This window comes from Squalius cephalus (assembly GCF_949319135.1).
Source record: "Squalius cephalus genome assembly, chromosome: 17".
Classification (NCBI taxonomy): domain Eukaryota; kingdom Metazoa; phylum Chordata; class Actinopteri; order Cypriniformes; family Leuciscidae; genus Squalius; species Squalius cephalus.
In genome coordinates, this window is record NC_137138.1 from 10,310,458 (window position 1) to 10,335,867 (window position 25,410).

At 38.8% G+C, this 25,410-nt stretch overlaps 1 long non-coding RNA gene across 2 annotated transcripts; it reads right to left on the minus strand.

The window, feature by feature from the left end:
- Positions 1-25,362, minus strand: LOC307144706. 2 transcript variants are annotated; one of them, XR_013818816.1, is made up of 6 exons: positions 25,224-25,362; positions 24,984-25,107; positions 20,226-20,377; positions 15,723-16,124; positions 2,898-2,975; positions 1-303 (listed from the first exon to the last, which is right to left on the minus strand). It is a non-coding gene; the product is annotated as an uncharacterized lncRNA (long non-coding RNA). The 2 variants fall into 2 exon arrangements; XR_013818815.1 differs by lacking the exon at positions 20,226-20,377.
- Between the last annotated feature and the right edge of the window lie 48 nt (positions 25,363-25,410).

A 25,410-nucleotide genomic window follows, 5' to 3' on the forward strand; every position in this document is an offset into this window, starting at 1 on the left:
TGGCTTCTAACTTCTCTTGATGTCAGTCCCATCTCTTTAATCAGTGGTTTGGAATCCTGTGACCTCTGACCCCTCCCCTGTCTCACAGCACCTGTGCCACAGCCAGACGTGTCACCTCGCTGTCATGTCAGCTCTTGTACAGTGACTGTGGTGTCTGGGTGTCTGGCCCCACAGAGCCCCTGATTGCTCCCCCGGGAGGGTGTTCGAGAAGGTGGGCGAAGCCACCTGCCACTGCCCTGCAGCGATGGAGGAGAGCGGAGGGCCTGGGGCTCAGCTTGACTGCTGGAAATACAACACATCGTGCTGCCAAGGACCATTCCAATAGGCGGGAAAGAGAAAGAGAAAGAGAAAGCAAGATGAAAAGACTGCATGGTTGCGACATGTGACAATGTTGGCTCCTTCAAAGTGAAAAACTGTGCCTATGGAGACAGCAAAGTCACTCAGGACCAATTTTCCTTCTGCTAAACCAGGTGCAAGCAATTACATGAGATGATTGGACAATCAGTCAGTCTCAAATACTCAGAAGACACCATAAACTTCCTATCATGTGTTTATGTTTCAGGTGCGGTTTCTGGGCAGCAACCACTCCAAAGGGAGAGAAAGGTGACAATGGAAAAAAAGCTCCGACATGCTTTATGAGGTATTTTCTGTGGAAATAGCCAGCCTGTCAGCCGCTACAAGAAGGCATAAACAACCTGTTGTACCTTTTAACTGTTGTATCCTTTAAAAAGACCCAGGGGGAATTTTAAAATACTGCCGCTGAGCTAAATTACTTGGGGCCCTTTGGGGACCCTTTGCAAGAACCATATACAATTGTTCTGTGTAAAGTATGCAACAGAATACCCGGTTAAAAGGAATTTTGCGTATAGAGATGGGACAATATTATCTGTATAGGAGACCATTAAGTGCAGATGAGTGTCAGCTATGTTATTGGCCCCGCCAAGGAACAAATAACACATGCCATATGTCTTAGTGTGCTTTTCACTATAACTACTACAGCTATGGCCTGCTTTCAAGGCATTTAATAGCAACAAAAACACTGCAATCTACCTTTTACATTAACTTTAAAAAAAAAAAAAATTAAGACATGCATGCTACTTCAATCTGTATGGGGATACACCAGCTACATAATTGATTGTGTTAATGTAAATACATCGAATTAAAACATGATTCCATTTGCTTCAACATGAACACACAAAAGAACCTACTCAACAGTATGAATTTTTATTTTACTAAAAAAAATAAACAAAAAAAATATATATATTAGGGCTGTCAAACGATTAATCGCGATTAATCGCATCCAAAATAAAAGTTTGTGTTTACATAATATATGTGTGTGTATGGAGTATAATTATTTTCTATATATACATATACACGCATATATATTTAAGAAAAATTTGTTATTTATATATAAAATATTTATATATAATATAAATTATATATAATATAAATATATATACACAGTATATACATACAAATATTTCTTAAATATATACATGCATGTGTGTGTATTTATATATAGAAAATAATTATACTCCATACACACACATATATTATGTAAACACAAACTTTTATTTTGGATGCGATTAATCGCGATTAATCGTTTGACAGCCCTAATATATATATATATATTTAAATGTACATTAGCATTCAAATGTTTGAGGTCAGTACGATTTTTTTATTAAATTCATCAAATGTTACAGCAAAAGACTTTTGTAATGTTACAAAAGATTTATATTTCAAATAATTTTCTTTTTTTTCTATTAATCAAAGAATCCTATAATGAGCATCACATTTTCCACAAAATGATTAAGCAGCACAACTGTTTAACACTGTGATGATGATAATAATATGAAATACTGCTTTTCCTGTATTTTTAATCAAATAAATGTAGCCTTGGTGAGCTTAAAAAACTTTTTCAAAACCATTTAAAAAATCTTACCGACCCAGACCCTATACTTTTGAACAGTATAATTTCAATTAAATTTCAATTTGATTCTAAGGAACCAAGCAAGCTTAAAAATAAAAACCTTATTGTGAAATTGAATTACACATGTGCTTACCCTAGGGCTTGACAACCACAACTAAAACATATCACAACAATATACGAAGGCTTAATTGCTGTGCAAGAATGACAGTTTGTGAGAAGTTATTAATGTAACCCACACTGAGCTTATATTAAATTTTACAGCAACTAGTCAGCAGGCTGTCTGCATTATCTGGAACACCTTTAACAAATGAGAACAGCTCAAGAATGCTGATTATGCTGATAGGACATGCTATTATTCCAGCAAAATAGAATAAATATCTTTGAGCTTTCAGTGTTTTTAGGCTACTAAATATGCATTCAGAAACTAGATTCTTTATATACACTGTGGTTGGACAAGCTCATTGAAAGCATGTCAAGTCTGCGCAAGTCTTTTCAGAAGCCACTGCAATTGTGCAACGTCTCTTGCCAAGTTAATGTGGCACAAACCAGAGGAAGTGGGTTCAATTAGATGTCCGACCTCGCCAGGCTTCCCACACCTACACGTAAGGCACTTAAGCAGAATTACAAAGACCTCTACTGGATTACAAGAGCAAATGTTTGTGTCTGCGGACATCCAACCCATCGTCTCTGACATCTGACATGGGCCATGTCCTCGGTATTGGCACGGTCTGATCACGCTCCGCTCCTGGGAGAACGCGGAGTAACTGTAACGCTATTATCTAATGACGGGCTTGAGATGCTGTGCTCACATGCTGTATATTTAGAACAGGCCCCAGGGTGCTCTTTGGGAGGTTAACATCCACTGACCCTGACGCGACCTTCTCTCTGGCACCCTGCCCGACCCATTAGACTTGGCTTTGCTTCTTAAAAGCATTGTTAGAAAGAGCCAGACATCAAGCAAACATACCTGGATGAGTCGGTGGGGGTGGGGGGCAGATAGACTGTCACAATTCCATCCATATCTCCATTTTAGAGAGCCTGTAAGCTGCACAGACAGAACACATAATGTTACTTAACATCAGTGTGCAGTGGCGCCAAAATAGCCCTTTTAAAATTGTGGGCATGATGGATTTTTTATGACATGATGCCTTGTCTCATGAATATTAATTTTAATAGGAGGTCAATCTGACATACACTTTCTCCAAACACATATGCTAATTAATATTCATAAGCCTTTTCCATAGTAGGATCTGTGAACTTGTGAAGATATGCAGAGTTGTTTGGTCTTGTTGATGCTGATGTCTCGCCAGCATCTTGGGACAGTCAATATTTCAGTCGGACTTTAGGGTCAAATGTCTTTTTTTTTTAATCAAAACAAAATGTCAACAATTTAAATATCAAATTATTTATAGATTATAAATAAAATGTACAAAATCATTTAACATTATAATAAAAGTTTGGGGTTGGTAAAATTGTTTTCATGCTTTTAAAAGAAGTCTAATTTTCTCACACAAAATCTGCATTTATTAACAGAAATATTGTGAAATATTATTACAATTTAAAACAGCTATTTTTTATTTTAAAATATTTTGTAAAATGCAATTTTTACCTCTGAATGCATGGTAACATTTTCAGCATCATTGCTGCAGTCGTCAGTGTCACATGATCCTTCAGAAATCATTACATTATGCTGATTTGGTTCTCAAAAAACATTTCTTATAACTATCAAACAATTATGTTATTAAATCATATTTTTGTGGAAACTGATACATTTGTTAAGGATTCTTTGATGAATAGAAATTTCAAAAGAACTGGTTTACACAATGCCATTTGTCCACACATGGCAAACATCTGACCATATGACTAAACCAAACCTGAGACATTTTAACCAACCAATCAGCCAACAACAATTAAGCCATTTGTGACAGTGGACAGACCCTAAATGTCCGACTAAGTTCAGTTGAGTTCATTGGCCCTCTCAGTTATGGTGCTCTTTGTGATTGGTGTATATATGTGTGTGTGTGTCAGGATAGTGACACCGAACAGCGCGCTCCCACAGCCCCTCTTCCCACTCCACCCGTCCATCCGTCACAGCCATGATCTTTAGCTTCATTAGCATGAGAATGGGGAATGATGAGATAGCTTGCATCAAATGCCAGCCACCCGGGAGACGGCAGCGAAGAGCTGCCCGCCCCTAATACACACACACACACACACACACACACACATACATACACAGTACCATATCCCAGAGACTCATTTTAAAGAAATAGTTGCACATTTGCCACACACACACACACACACACACACACACACACACACACACACACACACACACACACACACACACACACACACACACACACACACACACACACACACACACACACACACACACACACACACAGTACAGCAGAAAGAGCTCTTTCATCACATCTCCTCAAGGAGCATCTGCCAGATATCTTTAAACTGGTTTGCACTCTGTCGTCTGAAGTCACTGCAACTAGTTCAAAGAGTCGCGCAGCTAACGTTCACTTCTGTTAGAGGATCTGCTGACTTTTTACAATGTATGCTAAGCGGATACTGGATGTTTAAAATGTGATGGTTTTTTTTTTTATATAAAAAAAAGTTCAAATACGCAAATATAAATATTATTAATTTAAATGTTATATAATTAATTTAAATATTATAATAAATGTATTTAATTTAAATATAATTAATTTAAATATATTTTTTAATTATTATTAAGGTTTTCTCAAATTATATATATATATATATATATATATATATATATATATATATATATATACACACACATTTAATAATTTCAATATATTTTTAATATAAAATCAATTTTAATGGATAGTTTAAAAAAAACTAAATTAATTATATCATCATTTACTCACCTTCATGTCGTTCCATATCTACAGTATAAGACTATTTCGTAAACGGAACACAAAATAACCTAGCATTATATTCAATATTATAATGTACAATAATTTATAAGTATTTCATAAAGTTTAATGAAAGTGAAAGGTTACCATACTGTAGCTGTTCTGGTCATTCACTTTAATTTATATATATATATATATACACTCACCTAAAGGATTATTAGGAACACCTGTTCAATTTCTCATTAATGCAATTATCTAATCAACCAATCACATGGCAGTTGCTTCAATGCATTTAGGGGTGTGGTCCTGGTCAAGACAATCTCCTGAACTCCAAACTGAATGTCAGAATGGGAAAGAAAGGTGATTTAAGCAATTTTGAGCGTGGCATGGTTGTTGGTGCCAGACGGGCCGGTCTGAGTATTTCACAATCTGCTCAGTTACTGGGATTTTCACGCACAACCATTTCTAGGGTTTACAAAGAATGGTGTGAAAAGGGAAAAACATCCAGTATGCGGCAGTCCTGTAGGCGAAAATGCCTTGTTGATGCTAGAGGTCAGAGGAGAATGGGTCGACTGATTCAAGCTGATAGAAGAGCAACTTTGACTGAAATAACCACTCGTTACAACCGAGGTATGCAGCAAAGCATTTGTGAAGCCACAACACGCACAACCTTGAGGCGGATGGGCTACAACAGCAGAAGACCCCACCGGGTACCACTCATCTCCACTACAAATAGGAAAAAGAGGCTACAATTTGCACGAGCTCACCAAAATTGGACAGTTGAAGACTGGAAAAATGTTGCCTGGTCTGATGAGTCTCGATTTCTGTTGAGACATTCAGATGGTAGAGTCAGAATTTGGCGTAAACAGAATGAGAACATGGATCCATCATGCCTTGTTACCACTGTGCAGGCTGGTGGTGGTGGTGTAATGGTGTGGGGGATGTTTTCTTGGCACACTTTAGGCCCCTTAGTGCCAATTGGGCATCGTTTAAATGCCACGGCCTACCTGAGCATTGTTTCTGACCATGTCCATCCCTTTATGACCACCATGTACCCATCCTCTGATGGCTACTTCCAGCAGGATAATGCACCATGTCACAAAGCTCGAATCATTTCAAATTGGTTTCTTGAACATGACAATGAGTTCACTGTACTAAAATGGCCCCCACAGTCACCCGATCTCAACCCAATAGAGCATCTTTGGGATGTGGTGGAACAGGAGCTTCGTGCCCTGGATGTGCATCCCACAAATCTCCATCAACTGCAAGATGCTATCCTATCAATATGGGCCAACATTTCTAAAGAATGCTTTCAGCACCTTGTTGAATCAATGCCACGTAGAATTAAGGCAGTTCTGAAGGCGAAAGGGGGTCAAACACAGAATTAGTATGATGTTCCTAATAATCCTTTATGTGAGTGTATATAAGCAATTCGGACAGTGAAAGATCTCCTTTTGTGTTCGGCAGAATGAAAGTCATAGATCTTTAAAATAAAATGAGAATGAGTAAATAATCATAGTAGTTTCATTTATGGGTGAACATAAGTTGCTGAACTAAAGTGGAGCTGATTATAATGTGCTCACAATATACATGGAAATGTTCGGTGACTGAATTTAACACTGCTCTTGCATCATCTTTTGCAACAAATGCGAAATGTGCTCTGCATGAATGTGTGTGTGTCCGAGTCATGCACAGATGACATTAACATTTATATATGGACTGTAGACAAGATAACACAACAATCTACCTTCAGTATTATCATACAATAAGTGCAATATGCCGGCAGAATACAGAATGAGAGAACGAGAGAGATGAAGAGAGACGGAAAGAGAGGAAGGGAGGGAGGCAAATTAATCATTTCATGACTTTCACAGGATGTAGAGATTGCTCACTGTTTTCTTGAAAACACCCTCATTAGTATCTTTCCTCCAAATTAAGCAGCAGACATAAGCTAAAACAGTGTAATCTAGTAGTCTGTTGAATTATGGGTAATAAGGTTATGCCATTCTTTGTTAAGGATTCATGTTAATAATTTTTTGTTAAAGATTGTGTTGTCTTTCTTCTTATAGTACAGTACTGTATGTACATTGACAGACAAATACTAGTAACAAATTAGAGGGTTATTTATGTTCCTTCATGTTGCTCCAAAGCTGTATGACTATTTCCTTCCTACAAAAACACACAAAATATTTTAAAATATTTACAAACATGTCACAACAGCTCAGACATCACTGAAAGTCATATGGGACTGGCGTGACATGAAGCTGAGTGAATACAATTTTTATTTTGGGGTGAACTATTACTTTTAAGCTTTTAGGTTTTCATACGCATCTCTATGGACACGATCTAAAATTAATTTGCACAGAGTAGATTCAAATTCAAGCAGATAATTGCGGAAAAAACCTTTACTAACAGTCATTTGAATAATTTTCAAATTTTGCGAGGCCTAATTGCAGCTCTAGTAATAATTAAATTTCAAATATCATTTAAAGTCCACATTTAGATTTCTGTTTTCATTTGGCGAATGCTAGAGTATGCAAATAAGGTCTCCAAACAAACCCTTAAGATGAAAGGACAAATCTTTTATAAAGGACTGTTATTCTTTTTCATATCCTTCCACCTCCTCTATCTGTAATTAGGAAGGCAGAGGAAGATGATATTTACTGTAATTGGCTTCTCAAACATCTTAATTAGCAGAAATCCAGTAAAATGCAACTCATTAAGAAATTCTTTGCCATGTGATACATCAGTAGGTTATTTCCTTGGTAACTTGATGGAAAGCGAGAAAAGTTGCACTTCCCCCTTACATAAGAGCTCTCACACACAAACACGCATACACACACTCCGTTTAGATCACACTGAGTTTTCCCTCTGAAACAGATGTATGTAATGTGGACACAGCTGTTGAGGTCCATCTCCAGTTGTGCTTCCTCCTCCTAATGACCTCTATATATCTATCACACTCACACACACACACACACACACACACACACACATATCAAAATAGCATGGATCGTCAACTACGGCACCCTGACGAGCACAGTCTCATGGGGACAGAGGCTCGCTCACACACACACACGCGCACACACACACACACACACACACACACACACACACACACACACACACACACACACACACACACACACAGGTGTCTGAAAAAGTGCCTGCGGTGGTGACTCAGATGCTCTTATTCTATCAGATCTCCTCCTGTGCCATATGGGAGTTGTACGTGAATGTACCTAATTACCATATAAAAGCAGGTCAAGTGTCCAGTATCCCAGAACATTGACCCCTTTTAGTGTCGCCTTGATGTCTCAACTCACAGGCTGCCTTGAAAGCATGCTGACTGCTGTTGAACTTGATATTTTTCACTCACAACAACCACTGCAAGAGTGGTCGTAGCATGAACGTGTTGTGTAAGTTGTTGTCGAGGGGCAATATTAATTAGAGATGAAGTTTGGGGACAAGCCCATGGGCTCCCAGAGCTCCTTAAATTGCACATACACACATCTTCACTCTAATGCGTCAGTAATTTGTTCAATGCTCAGGGGGGGGGGGGGGGTGGTGGTGGTGGTGGGGGGGGGGTTGTTTCCAATGCTGCAGGACCGCCACATAAACACAAGAGAAACAACAAGACTCACATGGCATCATCTCCAGAGAGATACAATACCGAAATCTCAGTGCAACACTTTTCCAGTGTGATTCATTGCAGTCAATATAATTTTAGTCTGACACAGTCCACCTCATTTTACAAAATAGTGTAAACAACTGAACAAATTCTGATGTATTTCTAGCTCATTTAACCCCTAAAAAAACACTGGTAGAGAAACCAGTCAAGTTTAACCAGTAATGTGGTAAATTAGGGTTTAGTCACATGCAGCCTAACTTACTTGTAGCTTGTTACGCCCCACGCAATTGAAACAAAAAAAACATCATGGAAAGAAAAATTGATCCCATTGAGATTGATTCGAATTAATAGACTGAAAGAGGTGGAGCAGATCTCTTAAACAACATTTAATAGAGCAGAAAATAGCGGTAAACCTGATTAAATCTGAAATATAAGCCACTTTCCACTTTCGAGGCCGAACGGTTCTAAGAACGCTAAGGAATAGCTCCAGTTAAATTTCCAGGCGAGTCTGGAACGGCACAGCACCATTACAAACTGTTCTTGGCCCGGAATTCTCAGCACGGTTGGCTAAATGTGCGGAACCACGCTGATATAATACGTGTAGTGACGTCGCCACTCAGAATTTTGTAATTTGCCTGTTGCCTGCCTGCCAGTTTCTCTGTAGCTGGCTAAGCACGCTATTTGAGGACGTAGACACACATTGATAATAGAATTAAAAGAAATATCTGATCATCCTATTTACATCTCATATCTGTAAGCTCTTGCGTTACCAAGGCAATGACTGACGCATTTGTATTACATTCAAAAGAGTTCCGTTATCAGCCCCACAGTGGAAAATGAAATTATACCCGTACCGGCTGGGCCGGATCGGCATGGAATGGAACGGTTAAGCAATGAGAATGGTTTAAAGTGGCTATTGAATCTGAAATACACTACCGTTCAAAAGTTTGTGATCAAGATTTTTTTTAAAGAAATAAATACTTTTATTTGGCTTGGATGCATTCAACTGATCAAAAGTTACAGTAAAGACATTTATAATGTTAAAAAGGTTTCTGTTTCATATAAAACTTTCCATAAAACAAAAAAACACAACCATTTTAAATATTGATAATAATAAAAACATATGTGATCTGATCCATCAATTTACATCACTTTGACCAAGAAAAATATTTCAAGTTTTATGCACTAAAAAGAAAAGTCTTGGTGTACATAGAAATACAACAATTATCATTGGAAAGAAAAAAACTTTCCTTTTTACTTCAGTGCACAGAACACAAATATCTTTCTGGGTCAGAGTGACTCAAAATGAAGGAGCAGGTCACATATAAATGCACAAGAACATTTTCACAATGCTTGACATAAAAATGCAGTTAATTAACTGACACATCAAGTGATTTATCTAAGTGGCAATCTTCCTGCCTCTCGCTTGAAACCAACACAGAAGTAAACGGACTTAAACTGCAATTCATCGACTGGCCGCTATAGACTGGATGCAAAAGAGAGTCAATCCCATATAGTCCCCATGTTAAAATGCCCAACTTTACAGCAGAAAAAAATGTGTTTTGGTCTATATAGCTAATTCTACCCTTCATGACAACTGTGAGGGGGGTGAATTTTTTTATAACTCATCCATTTAAATAATATTAAGCCTTAAAGTTCTGCATAATTAAGGGCGTGGCCACTTGAGTGACAGGTGGATTGCCGCTGCTGTCACTACTAGCCTTTTTTCTGCTGTCTGTTAGTTGTCACTTCACCTCAGCTAATCCCGCCTCATTGCCCATTTTCGTTTATCCGGGAGTGACGCGCGGTGACCAGCTACTAAAATGGCGACGGCCGGCTCCGCCCACTTTGGGCTTCAAAAATGCTCTTCAGAAACCTACGGGTGATGTCACGGACATATTGACATCCATATTTTTTTTACAGTCTATGGATTTATCATGAAATCACACACCCTCCTCTTGATGAAATCCAATCACAAGTGGTCACTAGAGATGCATTTGAGATGCACGTTTATACCATGTGTAAACAGCGATTGGTTTTGATGACCAAACATGACTGGATCACGCTAGACAGATGCTAATACAGGTCTAAACAGTGATAAAGTCCATGTGGTTCACAGTGCCTTATAATGTGTGAATCTCTGCCATCCTAACATCTAGGTTTATGTTTTTCTCTAGAAAATTGTATAATTATACATTTTATCAGTAGGCATGTTCCCAGTTAATATAAAGCATGACCTTGGCATTGCTAGCACCAAACTCCACAAGTTGAGCTACAGGAGCTCCTTAGCAGTTAAGCAGAATAAGCAATTTCAGCAATAGGCCTAACAGACCCAAACAAACACGACAAGCAATTATCCATTGACAATCTGGTGTTTCTGTTCTGATTTTTTTCATGTAATCTGTCAGAATCATCATAGGGACAAGACAGGAATGATTAAAAGGAAGGCTTTGTACAGTTAGGCTCCCAAAACCCCATTTTCCTAAACTCACACAGCTGCAGTCTGTGTCTTTTGGCTCGGATTCCCCTGCCTTGTCAAGACACAGTTTAGAAGGAAAGCGAGATGTCAATACGCATTTCGGGAGAGTAGGGAAGCAGGCAGGAGTCACCTGGCTCACAGCATGACAGATGCCCCACCGAACCGTCGAGAGAAAAAGTGCCACTGAGAAACTCACAGCTGTCATGCACATGCAAAGATTTCAACATGAACATGACATCTATCTATCTATCTATCTATCTAGAAAATCAGAACCTCTAGTAAATTACATGCTATTTTGGTTAGTTGTCTATTCAGAATTGTTATCATTTTAAACAAACAAAAACAATTCTGAATAGACAACTAACCAAAATAGCATGTCATTTACTAGAGGTTCTGACAAAATGGTAATCAGTCTATTAATTTTTTTTTTAATTAATTTGAATAATTTGAACGTTTTCTAAAACAATTGGTTACTGGATTGTGTCATCACTGGATGAATTAGTGTTTTTGAACAAATCTCTTGAATTAATGATTCAATGACAAATACATAGTTCTGTCATGAAACTCTAGATGGTGCAGGCTGATGGGTCCTTAACACAAGCTGATGATATTTACAACATTAATTACTGGCACAAGCTGATTGGTTCATGTTGCATCATGTACAGTAAATGGCTGGTTACAATTTACTATAGCAAACTGCTAAGCTTTGTTGTCTAGCTTTGTGAGACTAACTGTCTCAAAGTTTGTCTTTTTGTGGCTAAAAATATATATGAATTTGTCATTTTTTCTTGGAATTTCAATTCATCTTAATTGTAATTCCAGTTGCAATTCTGCACCCTAAAACTGCTACGGAATTGAAATTGTATTCTCAATTCAATTCTGAATTGCACACAAAACTGGAATATCAGTTCTGTATACTGTTGGTTTGCTGATTGTGGTAGAGCTTTGTTTTTGTCTCTTTGACCAAGCAATTTGGTACACATGTGACCATCTGCAAACCTGTATATTTGTGTGGTGAGTGACCAAGTCCCAGGGTCTGATGGGGTTTCAGACAGCAGCACAGGCTGCAGGAAAGATAAGATTCCTGGGTGAGTTGTCTGCAGGCAAGGGCCTCTGCGCCCTCCTCCACAGGCCTGCGGCGAGGAGAGGAGGGGAGTGTTATCAGGGCAGCACAAGGCAGGCTGGGTATACACTCCCCTCCCCCTGCTTTTTTTACTTTCCCTCTCAGTTTTACTTTCTCTCACCTGGCAGAACTGTGTTAATGAACGTGCACCCCTGCTGTGCCTTCCTGCCCACAGGAGCAATCTCCCCATTCGCCAAGCTAAACATCTGCATGTTTCTGTTTGTATGTTTCAGCGAGAGTGAATTCAGAAGAGTGGAACTGCAGGTGGGAAACAATTGTCTCTCTCCAGAGCTAAATATCAGTGCTGGGAGAATTGAGGAAAGAGGAAGTGTGTCTATGAGAGTATATTGTGGTGTGAACAGCAGCAGAAATACCATTTAAACTGATCCCAGTGGTGCTACTGGTAACGGAAGTAAATGAATAGAGGGAAAATCGAACAATGTATGCCAACTGACAGAAAGAAATCCAAGCAATCACTCCCCCATCGCAATTTCCTATTGATGAAAAATGAACGCGCGTTCTCCAACAGCCTGCTAATAACAAATTAGCCTGTTTGTTAGGGAAAAATGTAATCAGCATGAGGAGGTGAGGAGACACTTGAAGGTTAATTGGAAGCAGCCCTTCTGTAAATGTCAACGGAAATTTAGGATCTGCTCTCAGTCGTTGACAATACACTCAGAAACCTTTACTTGGGTTAAGCTTCCTCAGACCGTGACATCGCTGGTTGTAAAAGCCCTCTTCTCTTGCTTCCTCTCAGAACAAAGAGTAGGGTGACTAAAAACATGGCAAATAAACAAATATACTTCCTTTGTGTGGGAGAAGCTCTACTCCAAAACCTAAAGCAGAGAACCAAGACAAGACAGAAATTTGTTTCAAAAGGAACTATTTGTGGAAGATCAATCTTTTGAACAAATTTTAAAGCAGCATTATTATATGAAAAGTGAGAAGAAGTACCATTTCAGTTCAAACTTTCACTGCTGGACAAAAACAGAAAGCTGGGGTGGTTAAGAAGTAATTTACGTGGAGCAATACTTATTGGCTGGAAAAAGATGGAGAACAAAGGAACTGGATGTTCAGACCTATCTAAACGTGGAGTAAAAGTAATCCAGACTTGCTTGATGAGCAAGGTTTACTGTGAAATCTATGGCTAAATTTACCACAGGGAACAAACAGACAAAAGAGATAGACTAAGCCAGTAAAAACATTAAGCGCTGGAGGATATTCTAAGAAGACAAAGGCCATTTTAATCTAAAAGCGAGCACTCGCACAAATGTTGGCAAAGCGAGTGTCCGTGCTGCCATCGAAATGACCTGCCCAGAATGCTGTTGGTATTAAGACAGTGTGGAAAAACACACAACCAATCGAAGCCAAGCCATCAGCCTTATGTGCCAGAGCTCTGCACATCACTAAAGCAGCCCAAGTGGCAGCGGCTGTCAATATATCGATGGGATGTCAGGAATTCTGTTAGGCTTCTGCCGCATGCAGACAATGAACTGCCAGCCCTGCGTCTATCTGCCCCCTCCTGACGCTTTTCCGTTCCTCCAACTGCCCGAACCTCAGACACAGGCCGTGATGAAACGGAAAACACCTGTCCTGTTCGATCTGCCGTATCAGCCGCACACACGAAGCCAAGTCGCACGGCCAGATGAACATGTAATGAAGAGAGAGGAAGTGGGGGATGGCGTGAGAGTGAGTGCAAGAAGAGGTTAACAAGGTAGAAAGAGAGCAACTCCAGCTGCGCTAATGTCTGCCATCTAATATTTCTCATTAATTAAGCCCACAAACAATAGCGTTTCCCAGGCAACAACAGTTACCTAGATTAGACCGACCTGATACATGCACATGCAGATCTCAAAACACTCCAGGCTCCTGGAAATCTGCTGAACACACTGTAGCATCTCTGCAACACACTGAACAGGAAACATGAACAAAAGATGGATTTATTTGAATTGAACTGTGACAGCGAAGTGATGGATTCAGTTCTTGGTGATAATGATCTCTTAAAATATCAAAATAATGTGATACCTGCATGCTGCATCTATAAGGACACCAGTATCTGATATCCAGGAGATTTCATTGCTGCTAAATTGGTTGGGCACCAAGCATAGTCCAATGAAACACACACTTGATCCTGTTCAGGAAGTCACAACACTTCTGGTCTTTACAGAACTGCAGTTTTGCAAGATAAGGAGAAAGGAAATCAGAAGAAACATAAAAAGGAACAAAGTCCATAAGCTAATTTTGGAGGAAAAAGGACTGAAAACCATTAAACCATTTAATGGCGCTAAACCATTAAAGCGCCATGTCACAAAAGAGACAATAAAATAAGACAACATTTTTTTTACAAACAGAAAAACAAAAAAAGTTATACCTGTACCCTTGAAACTTGTTGTTTGTATGCATCCGTTTGTGCTTATACTGAAGCTCAATGTTTACGCTGCGTAATTGATTTAGAACTTCGTACCTCCAAGATCCGAATAAGTTCAAAAACAAGCATCTCTTAATCATCACAGAGGTTTCTAGACACAAATGGAAAACACATATTTTCATTTGGCTTCTTTGTGATGTTGTGCAACTGGGCTGTGATCCGTGTACGTGCCAGCAACATCTCAGAGCCTCTGCCAGGTAGATTAGCTCAGAGAAGCGAAGCAGAACCGCGCTTCTGATGCGCCGTGGACGTATGCAAATGCACGGGGAACGCACAAACAATTCAATCACTTTCCTTCCTGTCTGGGATGCATGCACAGACATGATATCTGAAGTTTCAACAAGCTTACAGAAGCTAAGAACCAGTTTTAGACCCACAGAACCTTCCCCTGTAAGTTGTGTTTACAAAGTGCTCCTGTATCAGGCCCTCCAGAGTGGGAAGGGATAAGAAAATTGCTCCTCAGTCTAACGACTAAGCAGGTTTACAGCAAATATTAGACTTTTCACTCAAAACACCATAATGTGCTGGTGCTTTAATCCCCGGGAGATCTTTTCAGATTAAAAGCTCATCATTTAGTGACATCGTTTAGTGATATTCTCCAGGATCCCATCAGCCGACTCACTGTCAGCCAATTACGGCAACAGCAACACTCCAAACAAACTATATAGCGCTACCTTTATCATCACATCGGTGTTTGTTAAGAGTAAGCCAGTCCGTCTCGAGCTAATATGCGATTAACGACGCCCTGTCATCCGAACGTGCCGCCCGCATAATTGTGCCACTCTGATACAAGCTAATGATTTGATGAACAAATTATTGATCTAATGGTCTGGGCAGACGCACCACAGGTAGGCTGGTAAATAAATAAGAACGCTCCAGTTCTCCCGGATGGTGGACTCGTCAATCTTGGGAATTGCCTCTGGAGTGCTTCAGTCAGTTAACATTTTAGAAAACCGTCACCCCATTAATAATAAAGCCATATTAACATAAGTGAATTCCTCCACCGTGTAGGATTCACTGAGGCAGTTATTAAAGTCCAATTTGGCCCCATTAATAATGCATACACCTTTGACTCTCCAGTATCAAGATTATGTGGAATTACTGAGGGCATACATTATTTATCAGCGACATTCAATTGGGGACCTTGATGAGCCTTAATTGGTGGTTGGGGGTGTCATTAGGCTGTCTCTGATGAGACCTGTCAATCACCCCTCTTGTTCCTCTGATGCGGCCATACCTGCCCGTATCCTCAATGCCACCTGTGCCACCTGTGCCATGGCGGATGACAGCAGCGACACCCCGCTATTGCCAGGTTGCGCCCTGCCCTCTCGCTCTTGTCCGTCAGACCCGTTTGAAGGGGTTTTGGGAGGGATTGGTATGCCACAGAGCAGCAGTATGGACACTGGCCCCTGTGTGTGTCTGACCCCTCTCTTTCCGTCGCTCTCGCTCAGTCTACCTGCTTTAAAAGTTAATGACTCCCAGCTCTGGCAGGGCATTCCAGAAGGTTGTGGGGCGGTTAGACATTCAATGCATCATTCTCCCTGCGTCTGTCCTCTCTGTCAGTCAGTCACACGTGTTAGGATGGGGACTTTGGGCTGTTCGAGGCACCTGCAGCGCGTGGGCACACACACAGTGGGAACTGCAGACGGAAAATCAAAAATGAGCATGGTTATTCACACAAGTTGAAGCAGACGTAGAGTGTGATATGGAAAAGAACAATAAAACGTCATTATTTTAATGTATTACTGTTTGATCTACAAAATTAATGTACTTTCTTAATTTACTGACTTATTTGGCAGATATTTTTTTTTTATCTAAACAGCTTACAGTGAATTCAATATAAATGCTTTTACAGTAGTTCCCTGGGAATCGAACCCACAACCTTGGTTTACAAAAAAATGTCCTGATGGATATAATCAAGTGTTGCACTATATTATTTACCGTTATTTTATTTTTTAAAATTTTGTGCTCACCGAGTCTGCATTTATTCGATCAAAAATACATTAAAATAATACTGTGAAATAATATTCCAATGTAAAATAACCGTTTTAAAATATATTGTTTATATTCCTGTGATGGCAAATCTGAATTTTCAGTAGCCATTACTCCAGCCTTCAGAAATCATTCTAATATGCTGATTTGGAGCTCAGGGAACATTTCTTATTATTATCAATGTTGAAAAGATTTGTGCTCCTTCTGAAATCACTCTAATATGCTGATTTTGAAGTAACATTCCTTTGTATTATCAATGTTGAAAACAGTTGTGCTGCTCAAATTATTTGTTTTTCAGGATTCTAATATTAACTTAAATAATACTTTCATTTAAAAAAAGAAAAAAAGAAAAATCTCACTGACACCAAACTTTTGAATGGTATACATGCAGAATGCACAGTATGAGATTTCCATACTCTGCATGTTACGTAAGATTTGATCTTATATTATTACTATTTTAGGAGAATCTCACATGTGTCAGCATAACAGTCTAACTTAAAGTGAAATTAATGTCAGAAATGGATGTAACAGAGTTGATTTCTATGTTCAGACAGGATGTACCAGACATAAATCCGCCATGCTAACTCAAAGAATATGAACAGTGTGAGAATGAGAACAGGTAAAAAGTGAGGAATGGCGAAAAATGGAACATGTGAAAAATGATCTTGGCATTTGGTGATGTACTTAAATAAGCTGGAATGAAACATGGTTGATCCTGCTTATTAGCTGAGTTTCATTCACACAACTGCACCCTGGGTGAACAGAGGTGGGAGAAATAGTTTCTCTCTCACTGCCACAAAATAAATCAGTGATGAAACTGATATGTAGAAATATTGTTATGGAAATTGAGATCATTGGATGATAAGCACATACTTATAAGTTCTAAATAATTTGCTAGAGTTCAGTTTACAGCTGGACTCTTGAGTGAGCAAGATTTGAAACACACACACACACACAAAAACGGCCTTACAAACAAAAAGACGTCAAATCCCCCCAAAAAAAGACAACAACTACCATCTGAGAATACTTGTAAGTTATAAAGAGCATGGTAGACTACAAAGATGTCAAAAACAACAACTGCTATTTGAGAACGGTGATTTCTCAAAGAAAAACAAAAGCCTTTTTCTTCTCCTTCTACACCATCTTGAAGACACAAACAACAGGGAGAGCCTGATTTCAACTTATGTTGAAAAAATAATAAAGTTGGAACTTCAAAATCGATTTACCTATGACAGCAACCATATGATTCAATGAATGTCTGTTTAAAGCTGTTGTTTGTTCACTGTTTATTTCACATTCCCAAATTAACTTGCTCACCAGACTCACTATGTGAGGAAATTTTCGCCATTTCTGAATAAAAAAGGCATCCACTAAAGATCCTCACTGTCTCTATCCATCACTTTAAATGTTACCTACTCTCCAATGGGATGCCATCGAATATAATTGGCAATTCATTTTAGGCCCTGACAATATAGTGGAGTAATTTTGCCCACATTCAAACAATACCAGAGTAGGATAAAGCCCATGTGTCAACCGTCCTCTCCATTATAGCGTGCACCGATTGCCTCATCTCCGTGGCCACCTCGTGCACATAATTGTTTTCTGCCGCTCTTCCCGCAGCCAAATTACACACAGTCCCTCCTCCCTTTGGCAGAGAGCAGTGGCGACGGCATACAAACACAGACACGCATGCATACATACACAAAATCCTCACACTTCACTTATCTTCACTGTCTACATCTTAACGAAAAATGGCGGCCAGAATATATCCCTGTTTTAGGCCTGCGAGCCTGGACTGATTTATTCCGGAAACCGTTTTTAAAAAAAAGATAGATGAGAACAGTGAAAAGGGGAGATAATATAATGTATTTTTAAAAGTTAAATCCTAATTCACCTGCCACTTGTAATCAAATATTTTGATAAGTGATCTGAGAAATAATACAAAATGGGATGTAATAGTTTTTGGGTGTTTACACATATGCAGGAGTACTATAATGCAAAACTGTCTTTAAAATCATCCAGTTCAACAAAATTGTTCTAGCACATTTCTAAAATTAACTTTTAATTTGCTTCTAATCTAGTATCTGTCAAATTACCATATATCATATTCAAGGTAATGGGTAATGTGCTATACCATATGAGACAAAACACAATTCAAGACCTAAAACAGTTGATGAATCTCTGAATTATGAAACTGCATGAGAGAGTGCGGCAGTCCCTGTACAGTCTGATCTTTTCTAATCCATTTTCAAACCTACTCTGGATCAGTTAGGTGTTATAGGCCTAGTCCTTAATAACATACAAGTACTGCATACATTGGCTGGCTCCAAAAAAGTGGAACCCAAAAGGGGTTCATATGAAGGCATGTGGAGATTTATTTATGGTGATATATATACATACATATACACATATATATATATATATATATATATATATATATATATATATATATATATATATATATATATATATATATATATATATATATATACATACATATACACACACACATATATATATATATATATATATATATATATATATATATATATAAATATATATATAAATATATATATTTATATATATATATATATATATATATACATATATTGCCATCTTTGTGGGGACATTTTGTCCCCCCATAACGTAGGGTATACCTCAACCCCCCAAACACATAGACGTAATGGTTTTATACTGTACAAACTGTATATTCTATCTATCTAAACCTACTCATCACAGAAAACATCACTTTGTATGATTTATATTCCTCATGGCTCCTAACCAAATGGCCCCATAATGTCTAATTTTTCACTGTACTATTTTGAAGGGACATTTGGTCCTCTCAATGAAGGTTAAACAAGAACAAACACACACACACACACACACACACACACACACACACACACACACATGTATATACAGTACATACATTCACACTTGAATGCTGCATGAATTTACATTTTCAGTGAAAGTGAATTAAGGCATCATAAATAAAAAATAAATACAGAAAATTAGAATGCAAAATTTTATATTAAATACTGTCCGATACTAATAAATGAGTAAAATAAACTGTAATTTGACCGTTAACCATTATATTGTGCTTTCTTAATAGATGTGTTTGAGACAGACAGACAGATAGATGGATAGATAGATAGTGTGATCTGCGCACACACACACACGCACACACACACACACACACACACACACACACACACACACACACACACACACACACACACACACACACACACACACACACACACACACACACACACACACACACACACACACACACACAGTTCATTCAATGATCAGCACGAACTTAACCTTTCCAGTCAAAGTTGTACTGTAAGTAATCTGCTCAGCAACTGCATGCAAATCTACTCTCACAAAGTGCTGTGTTGTTAAGCAATTTATAGTTTTATCACAACAACGATATGCATCACAAAATAGCATCAAAGGGGGTTGAAGGGGCCCATAAAGCAAGGGGGATCTTCCCAAAGAATTCTACGGACTACAAGAGTCCTCTGCCATTTCAGTTCAGCTGTTGAACAGAACTAGAGTTCTGTCCCGTCATTGCTGTCATTTATGCAATGCATAATTCATGTGTTTGCATCGCACATATGCATACATAACTCGCAATGAGAGCTTCCAACAGGGGATTTCGACTTCCTCTCCCCTCTGCATTAAAGCTGCTTGGTGTATATTCTATATTCCGAGTTTTGCACTAGATTACCGTGTTACTGACCTTTGCTGACTGCATTCATTTTCACAGAAGAGTCTTGAATCTCGGTGGTTCTGAAAAGTGGAAATACTCTGGTGTGATGCTCTGTGCTGTTTCTCAGGGCATCTCACCCGCCCAATGAGAGGTGAGTCATTTTGTGGCCTTGTTAGAGGAGACTGAGGAGAAAGAGAGAGAGAAAGAGAATTTGACAGGGCTATGCTGTTAATTGCTTCTTTGCAGGAGGCTTCGTCTTCACAAGGTCCCTCTCCCCCCTCCTCGCTTTCTCATTGTACAAAGACGTACAGTAGGAGAAAGCATATCGAAAGGATTGGAGCCTGCCACGCACCTGCCCCCTGAAGCCAGCCAAACACAGACAGACGCTTCAGTCCTTCTCAACGGGAGTCCTGCTCTGTGGTCACAAAACCTCACAGATCCATTTCTCTCATCTTTGCTATCAAATCTTGTTGTCTTTTGAGGATGTCAGTTTGTTTGCTGTTCAAATTTCAAACATCCTATCGTTTCTCGGAGGAAAGGTTTATTGCTCTTTTCACAGCTCAAGAGACTTAATGAAATTCTCAGGTGTTTCATTTAACTACCAAGATGTTTTTCCTAATCATTCTTTAGGAGAAATAAATAAAGACACAAGAGACAATTACTGACATGTATATATGTGGATAGAATAGCTCAGAAGGTGGAGTTCATATTGAGGCCAAATCAAATCATATATGTACAGTGTGTGTGTATATATATTTGAAATCTTTTTCAAATATATATCCTTTGAAGGAGGATAACTATAGCAATGACGAAAAAGATGTAATTTTTACATTCTAAATATAAAAGAATAGCAGAGCCCACACCACAACTATAACGATAACGGCACAGAGAAATTATATTGTTGGAATTGTTGGATATTTTTTTCCATCAAAAGAACTATAATTTGACAGCCAATCAGAATCCATCCCGCTTTAAAGAAGTTGAGCATTTAAAGTGAACGCTTAAAATAAACAGAACAATATTGTCTGCTGGTGTGGACGCTAAAATAGATAGATATCATTATTGTTATTGGCGAGAACGAGACTTTAATTGACACTTTTGATCAATTTAATGCATTCTTAGGGGATAAAAAATATTACTTTATTTTTGGACATTGCATTTAAATTCACTTGGCTCAAAACTCTAAAGAGGAACATGCCATTCAGTTTGTGCCTCCGTGAACATTCTGATCTGGATGCTCTGTACTAATAAAAAAATGATCTGAAGCAACCTCCAAACACACATCAAGTAAATCAATTCATCTCTCTGGCCACTGTTCCTCAAAGGAACACAACAAAACCCGTTGAAGGGAAGGAGTAGGCACCTATAAAGAATGCGAATCACTGTGACTTAGTAACAGGGAAATAAATCAGTTTATCTAACATAAATAGTACAGGTCATGAGCTCACAACTCAACATGTGCTCTGGGCCAAACCTTCTAATGGTGCTTTTAAAATTTGGATCCTTTTCTGCTGCCATAAACACCTCTCAGAGCCAGTGCTGCATCATGCCACGTGAAGCCCACTCAAACCAATAATAACCTGTAACCTTGGAAACGAGGCACAGGCACCAATAATTCTCGGCACACACTTTCAACACGTGTGCGGCTGGTGCGACATGCTCCCTGAGTGTGAAATACAACAGGGACTCCAGCATTTTGAGGACAATTTCTTTTTAAGAGCCCTCCATTTGTATTTAAATAGAGATAGGGAGCTGAGGGATAGAGAGGGAAAGAGCGTGAGGGAAAAAAAGGGAAAGAAAGTGGATCCATCTGAGCGAGCTGTGGTTAAAGCAGTGGCATAAAAAACTGTCAGGAATAAAAATAGATCTGCACATATCTGCAGACACATACGGGCAGACAGATCAAATACTGTATTGGTTCTTTATGGTCACTTAAAGTGAATTGACCTCGTCTCATGGCGGTGTGTCCTAAAGGCCTTATTCCAGCTGTCCACCATATGTTGACATTCAAAACGTGTCCTGAGGACCCCATGGGGGTCACTTTGAAATCACAGTAGGTTATGCTCTGGAAAAAGAGGGAAATGATGTATATATATGTTTGTGTATGTGCACTGGTTGTGCAGGGCAGCCTTAATCCTGCATTTTACTTTTATAACCCCTGTAAAGGAGATTTATTTGCCTCTCATCCCCTTAAAAGTGAGTCTTTTATGAGTGGGGCACCGCAGTGGGCTTGGGTAAGTGATGCGCTATTGCTTGGAGGCAGAGGGATGTCCGCAGGGAGCACAAGCCCTCTGAACTTGCGTCACATCTGCATTCGGCCCCATGCTTCACCTGCCTGTCTCTCTCTCTCTCTCTCCCTTTTCCTCTAGGGAGATTTAAAATAAGGATCAGGATGGATATTCAGCCTGATTCTTACTGCACGCCAGACAGGCACCACAGTGGTTCTCAACTAGTTTGGCTTCATATTGGATATTTGGTACAACAGTACTAAAATTGTTTATCATGCAAAAAGAAAAAGTAGAAACAATATATTTAAAAAAATTAATAACATTAACAAATATCCTTTCCAAATGTCCCTTGAACTGTGATGGCTTCATGCTCTCAGCAACAAATCATTCACTGCCTTGTGTGCAGCACTACGACATATACAGTATTGTTCAAATGTTTAGTAAGATTATTTTAAAGGGAACTTATCATGCAAAATTCACATGAGCATAAATGTGTCTCGGCAGTGTGTGTACACAACCACCCTATAATGATAAAAATCCAACCACTCCTTTTTTTTTAATCCCCATAAATAATAAGCAGTGACTTCACATTGCACAGGCCCTGCCTACCACTGCTGACAGACTCTGCATCCCTATTAGCATAGCATAGTGAGCTGTACACAATCCATCATGTTTATCTCCTCTCCAGAGCATTTAACAGCAGCATTCAAGAAATGTATTCTTATTAAAGCTTCTAAAGTTATAAAATCAAGAGTAGTGAGTGATTTTCTGTTTTTCTTTTGTTGTTTGATTCATATTAACAGCATATATAGCAGTAGGTACTGTATATATTACGGTGCTTTAAATTTTTAAAACGCAGATCTAATATACATATGCCATTTCTTTACTTGCTGTTTATGTTCACAGACATAACCAACTGCGCTTATGTGAAGTTGGTGAGTTTTTGACATAACTGCAATGTCACGTGAGCGTGACCGCGATAGAGATGATAATCAAAACCAAACAGATGTTTTAGTTTCCCAGGCACGAGCTGTAAAGGCTCCGCCCTCTTCTGGAAAGCAGCGTGGGGAGCAGCAGCTCATTTGCATTTAAAGATCCAGGCATGAAAACAGCATGTTTTTCCTTCCACTAAAATAATATGGGCATTTATAACATGGTATAATAAATGATCTGGGATATTTTGAGCTGAAACTTCACAGACACATTCTAGGGACACCTGATACTTATATTACATTTTGTAAAAAAAAGCATAATAGTCCCCTTTAAAGAAATTAATACTTTTATTCAGAGAGAATGCATTAAATTGATCAAAAGTGACAGTAGACATGTATAAATACGTTTGAACTTTCTATTCGTACACATTGCAACTAAATTCGGTTGTCAATTTGGGTAAAATGCATCAGAGATGTTTCTCTCTTCTTTATGTGCAAGAAATCACAGGGAAAGCAGTACGAGCTCTGAATCATACGCGTTTCCAGATCTTGCTAGAAAAACGGAACAAGAACAAGGTCACAATAAACTGAAATAAATCAAAATGCTTTATGCTGAAACTAATATCAAAATATCATGACCTGCACTTGCTCACTTTAATAACTCCATAAACTTTATCGCTTTATGAGCCAAGCTTAAACAACAAGCCCAAAAAGGTTTATAATTAGTGAACATGGCAACACTGCAAGTGAAGGTGCCTTTCCAAGCATAAGCAAAACAAGACGCCTCCGTTGACTATGCTTTAGTTAAAAATGCTGAACACAACAAGTCTTTTGTGGCTGTAATATTTCTTTGGTCAGAATAGCAGATAGCAAACACGCAAGATGCCAAAAACGTTGCTAGGGTTACCACAGTGTCAATCGATCTCAGCGATCTTTGTGACGGGAGAAAGAGTGTGTGTGTGTGTTTGTGTTTGTGTGTGTGTGTCTCTGCCTGTCGTCTCATGAGGAGAAGCCTAAAGAAGCCGCTGTTTTGTTTGAGGAGAAAGTTATTGAAGAGTGTGTGAGAGAGCGCACTGAGCGCGATTATTGTTTGGAAAAGACTTATCTAATAAAACACACGATCCACAGCAAGCCGACCCTGTCTCCTTCCTTCTTCCCACAAATTAACTTTTGTGGACGGATGTCAACATTAGACGTGCGGAAGACGTCGAAAAAAGACGTCGCCTGGCGTTACAAAACAACCTCTTCAATGGACCGAATTTGGACGTCCACAAATTACACGAAAAAGACATCACTACGACGTCACATTGCGCAGTGGGATCACGGAGATCCTCAAAAGTGTTCCCACAGCGCCGAATTAAGGGCAGCATTAAGTGTAGGGAACAGTAAGGCTAACATATTCATACTAAAAGCCAAACACATGGGGACTTTAAGCAGCACAACTGTTTTCAACATTGATCATAATAAAAAAAAAGCCACATGAATTAATTATATTTTAAAATATATTAACTAAGAAAAGTTATTTTAAATAGTCAGAATATTTAAAAATATTTTACTGTAATTTTGATCAAATTATTGTAGTCATGGTAAGCATAAGAGACTTATTTCAAAAACATTAAAAGCCTTACTGTACTGTATTGTAGTACAACTGTCCTGTAGCACAACCTGACTTTGAGTACCATCTCGTGGTCACTTCCTGATCTCGTTCCCCTCTCTTCTCTCCTATCTCTTCCTGTCTTTCTTTGAACAGTCCTGCCAAAATAAAAGGCAAAAGCCCAAAAATATAACTTTAAAAAACACAAAACACATTGTGGATGGCACAAATTATGCTGAAACCCATATTTACTGTAATCATGACTTTGTCTTACCTTGCTCAGTTTTGTTCATGGTTTCAAAGAGAAGCCCATGGTGCGCAAACAGTGTTGGTGTCTCGGACTAGTATGGTAATAGTCCTGTAATGATTATGTGGCAAAGCATGAAACTATAAACGTTATGGTCATGCGTTCAACACAGAGAAGAGTCAGATTGAACTCACAGGCTTTTAAACAAAAGATA